Source organism: Cyprinodon variegatus, unplaced genomic scaffold (genome assembly GCF_000732505.1).
Source record: "Cyprinodon variegatus isolate N-32 unplaced genomic scaffold, C_variegatus-1.0 Scaffold482, whole genome shotgun sequence".
NCBI classification, from domain to species: Eukaryota; Metazoa; Chordata; class Actinopteri; order Cyprinodontiformes; family Cyprinodontidae; genus Cyprinodon; species Cyprinodon variegatus.
In genome coordinates, this window is record NW_015150935.1 from 361,504 (window position 1) to 367,465 (window position 5,962).

Sequence of the window (5,962 nt, forward strand, 5' to 3'; positions counted from 1 at the left end):
GGCAGGGAATCAAACCCACAACCTTCAAGGCAGCAGTGCTACCTCTTGCGCAGCCCAATGATGTATCCCCTGTTGCTAAATATATTATTTTTTACCATATTTAAAAGGAAAGAAATGTGCTGTAATTAATGTTTTCATACTGTTCATGTCACAATTCAGAAGAAGTAAATTTTTAAGTTGCAAAATATCATGAGTTTCTAAAAATGCTAAATGATTCTATGTCAGTCAATATCATGGTTGCATAACCTAAATAATAGATTAAAAACAACAAATATTTGTGTTGTTGTTATCATATGTTAATTCATTCAATAATTTGGAAGCAAACAGCATTTCTAACCTGAATAGGTTGTTTATTTTGTCAGTATAGGATTCCTGTCGAACAATTAAATGATTAATTCCAATCAGATAATTACAGATCCTGTAATTAACTCAATTAAAATTCTTAATCAAGTTTACCTCTGTGTTTTAAACAGGTTAAATTAGGAAGGTGTATACATGAAACAGAAAGTCTCCAATGGGTAAAAAATGTATCCTATTCACTATAACTTCAAAATGTCATTTTAAATCACAAAAAATGTTTCCAATTTTTTTTTCTTTCACATCTCCTTTTTTATCCCACTTTAACAATGCTTTTCGTTGTTTTTCCTGCCCTTCAAACAAGCAGTTACAGTTTACATCGCCTTCTCTTTAACCTTATGGCTTTTATATCACAGTCTTTAGTTATAGCCGCAGCAGCAGGTCAGACTGCACACCTCTGCTGCTGGCCTCTAACTCTTGCTTTGCCAATTTCCAGCACAGTGGTGGAACGATGCCACGTGATAACATTGCTGACAGTGCCCTAGTCAGCAGCTGCACCATAGGATGTTGTCATTTGAAATGGTGACACTGACCTAGTGTTTGATAGATGGATGCAATTATTAGCAACTCGCCTCCACTTGCACCCAGCTGCCCCAGCTCGGCTCTCTGCACTTCTAACCGAAAGGACTCTTATGTACTTTTGAATCAGAAGAGAAGCTGTAGTGAGACCATGATATAATTGGCTTTAATTTATTAACTGTTGGTTTTTTGCTGCTCTATACTCATTAGTTTCTATGGTGTTACTTTTGTTAGTCATACACAAACAGCTGAACATTGAAAACACAGCCAACACCAATTAACCAAACTTTTTTATAACAGCAGTGTGCTTATAGGAAGATAGACCTTTAATTTTTCATGTTTTCCAATCTCCTGACATGGACTTATGGTCGTATTTGTTCAAGGATTATTTTCAGCATTGATTATCAGAGTTGCTTTATAAGAGTACTGTTTCAGTCTTGCACATTAGTTGTTTAAAGAAATAGCACCTTATTTGTGTTTGTGTTGCTTTTTTTCTCTTTTTTGTTATTTTTCCAGGGACCAAATTTTCTTGTGAAAACACTTAAATACTTCTATGCCCTATAAATTATTCTAAGATGAACTTTTATTTGAAAATTTTATCCAGACCTAAGACTGACATCAAAGATAGTTTTGAAATCAAGACTTAGGCCTAGATAGTTTGTCAAGCAAACAGAGCCAGGTTTGTATGACGCCATAATTAGACATTTTTCATGACCCCCTCACTTTTTGGTTCTGTTTAAGTTTTATTTGTTTTTATTTTGACTTATACTTTGATTCAAGTCCTTCTGTATTTTCTTCTTTAATGGTATCATTTCCATTTTGTGTCTTTCTAGTTATTTTTGATTGTACTGTAGTTCTTAGGTATTTCTTGTTTAAAGTACCATCTGTTGCCCTCTTGTAACAGTCTCCTTCTCTGAACTCCCCTCTAGACTCATGTGTTCACACCTGCTCCCAATCTGCTGAATTGCCTGGTCTTGGTTCAGTCTCCAATTTATACACCTCATGTTCAGTCACTGTTATCTGGTTCCGCGTTTTTTTTTTTTTGTTGCTCCGTCGTCTCCTTGCTCCCTATGTGTGTTTTCCCTGAGGTTTTCAGATTTTTTTTTTGGTTTTCACCATTTTTTTTATACTTTTGTATTTTTGCCCCTGTTTTCCTTTGGATCTTTATTAAATCTCGAAGACTCACCTCTGGCTCCTCACGTCTGCCAACATATTCTCATTATCAGTTCACATGAAATCGTACGAAAAGTTATGCACACTATTTCGTACGTTTTGGACGTTTTTCCTCAAAAAACCCGATCAGTGCGCATGTGCTGGCAGACAGGGGAAAAAAAGCAGATCCGCGGATGGACGTAAAACTGGGAAAAACAGTGCAATAATCACTTCTTAATGTCTCTAACTACGTTGCTTGCTGTTTTATATTTTAGTGTTAGGGTTAGGGTTAGGGCTAATTGTTTTTTAAATTCTATGTTCTTGAATGGTGCGTCAGATGCGCATACGACGAAAAAAACGTCCAAAACGTACGAAATTACGGTGCATAACTTTTCGTACGATTTCATACAAAATCATAATGAGAATACACTGCCTCTGCATATTTGTCCTCAAAAACCTCCACATAACCTTTACAGAAAGAAAACTTAAACAAAACCAAAAAGTGCAATGTCATGACAAAATTAATACTAGAAATAGAGCTTGCCTAACAAGATCAGAGATAATTTTAATTACTCAAAAAAGATTTGAAGTGTATGCCTGCATGACATACAATAAACAACATTGTGTTTAAATACTATACAATATTCATGTTAAACCAAGAATTGATCATTCTAAATGTAGCTTGTTTAACTTGGCAACTAAAATGTTTGTTAATGTGACATTTGTTTCGATAGTAGAGGCTTTAATTGGTGTGTTTTGAAGTAACTGAGTTGGGCGGTAGCAGTTTGCAAATGTCAATGGACTGGCTGTGGGTTTGTGCTGTTGTGTTGTCAGTTTAATATATATTCCTCCTCAGTTAAAATCTCTGCCAATCCCTCTCTGGTCTGCATTCTCTGTATGACTGTTTTACTGGTTTGGGGAAAGCTGTCCCATTGTAATTAACACACTACTAGACTGTACCTTGATAAAAGCATAAAAAAAAGAAGTTTATGTTCCATCTGCAACTTTTCTTAACTTTTTAACAGTATCCTAGAAACCAATACTCCAAAATTATATAACCGTTTTATAATGATAATTCTAATCAAAACTTTGCTTCATATACTTGTTTCATGTACCAGTCTAAATACAAACAATTCTTTAGAGTCTTACATGTTGAAAATATTACTGCTCCTAAAATTCCATATTCTAGGCATATCATTTTTTTTTTTGTTGAAGTTTCCAATTAGATCAAATGACATGAAACTTAAAAAAAAAACTGTTTAAACTATTTGTGAAGGATTAAAAATTCAATCAAATAGAGTCGAATACAGGTAACAGAATCCATGTGCATTTCTAAAATTCCGGAGCCAATAAGAGATAGAAAAAAAAACAGAAAATATTCACGTTTTTAGCTAATACTCTAGGACAATGGATTATAGGAGTCACTTGGAAATGTTTTATTATTATGGATTATGAACTCAAACCAGAGAAGCTTAGACTGAATTTGTGTTTTTGGCTTCATAAAACAAGGCTATTTTTTCCTCTTTATTGGCTGTTCTTAAGCAGTGGATCAAAACCCGCATTGATCAAAGAACTAAATGCCATGGTGATGTAAGCGGTCTTACAGCAAGACTTTACATTAATCATTAGCAAAAACAACATTGTATTTTGTCTGAGATGCTGGGACTCCCTGTTTAGGTGTTCCAGGCACGTCCAACTGGGAGGAGGCCCAGGGGGAGACGTAGGACACACTGGAGGGACTATGATTCTCAGCTGGCTTTGGACTGCAGATAAGCGGGAGAAGATGGATGGATGGATGGATGGATGGATGGATGGATGGATGGATGGATGGATGGATGGATGGATGGATGGATGGATGGATTCCAGTGGTGCAACCCTGAACACCCTGCTACTTTTCAAGTACTCCCATTTAGAAATCATGGAAGTTTCTGAAATCATCATTATAGGTGCATGTCCACTGTGAGAGACATGATCTATAAACCCTAACCCAGAAATCACAATGCATGATTTTTTTTACTATTTATTTGTATGATACAGCACATATGAGTATTTGAACACCAGAGAAAGTCAATGCATTGTAATAGCCTTTGTTTGCAATTACAGAGGTCTGACATTTCCTGTAGTTTTTTTCCAGGGTTGGAGACATTGCAGGAGGGATTTTGGCCCCCTCCTCCACACAGATCTTCTCTAGATCAGTCAGGTTTCGGGGCTGTTGCTGAGAAGCACAAAGTTTGAGCTCCTCGAAAGATTGTCTATTGGGTTTAGGTATGGAGACTGGCTAGGCCATGCCAAAACTTTGATCTAATTCTTCCAGAGCCACTCCTTGGTTATCCTGGCTGTGTGCTTCAGGCCATTGTCATGGTGGAAGACCCAGCCTCCACCCATCTTCAATGCTCTAACTGAGGGAAGGAAGTTGTCCCCCAAAATATCGCAATACATGGCCCCAATCATCCTCCACTTAATACAGTGCAGTCCCCCCCAAAAGTATGATGCTACCACCCCCCTGAACACAATCCATATTGCTTCACAATATTTCCTCTGGGTCATCCAAATGGTCATTGGCAAAATTAGGATGGGTCTTGACATGTGCTGGTTTAAGTAGGGTAACCTTCCATACCATAAATGATTTCAAACCATGACATCTCAGTGTATTACCAACAGTAACCTTGGAAACGGTGGTCCCAGCTCTTTTCAGATCATTGACCATCTCCTCCCCTGTAGTTCTGGGTTGATTATTCACCATTCTTAGGATCATTAAGACCCCACAAGGTGAGATCTTGCATGGAGCCCCAGTCTAAGGGAGATTGACAGTCCTGTTTAGCATCTTCCATTTTCTTTTGATTACTCCAACAGGGGACTTTTTTCACCAAGCTGCCTGGCAATTTACCCGTAGCCCTCTACAGTCAATTTTATTGAATGTGTATACAGGTGTCTTTATGCAGCTAATTACCTCTTAGGAGCATCTAATTTAGGATAATAAATTGAGTGGAGGTGGACATTTTGAAGACAGGTCTTTGAGGGTCACAATTTTAGCTGATAGACTGGTGTTCAAATACTATATCATATAAATAAATAGTAAAATATATATATATATTGTGATTTCTGGATTTTCTTTTAGATTATTACTTTCACAATGGAAACACACCTACAATGACAATATTAGATCTCTCCATGGTTTCTATGTGGGAGAACTTAAAAAAATAGCAGGGTGTTCAAATAATTATTTACCTCACTGTAGATTATTGATACTGATTCACAAATGAAAAACTCACCAACCAAGAGGAAGTAAGTCCATTTAGTTTAAAAGCAAGAGCATCCAGGAGTTTAGGTATTTTAATGTTCTGTACTGTTCACCTCACCTTGTTGGATTGAAGTGTTAAATTCTATTTCTATTCTCATGTGCTTCCTATAGTTGTTTAAGGTGTCCTGGATTCCAATAACACACTGCAAAAAATATCTAAAATTTAGTTAAAATGTCTTAAAATATGTGTATTCACCAATAATTTGAGTAGGTCGATAAGAATATCTGTCAATAGAATGAGTTTGTTTATCCTTAAAATCAGATAATTAGATATTATGCAGTTGAAATAGGAGACTGCATTTTTTCTCCTTATTTTAAATGTAAATGTTCTCATTCCAATTGCAAAGTGTCTCACTTGCCTGCTCACTTGAAGAAAACATGCAGTTATTTAAAAAAAAATTACTTACTTAGATTTCAGTTTTTTGCAGTGCACTCTTTGCTGAAAATTTGATATTTAAATTATGTCACTGAGTGCACTATAAAGGGTTAAGAGTCACTTCCACACAAATAAACAATTTTCCTAGCCCTGATTGTAGTTTAGATTCCATAATTTTACGTTAGCATAGGAGTATATATTTGCATTACAAACTGACTTTAACACAAGGGAGAAAACTGAAAAATTGTTTTAAACTA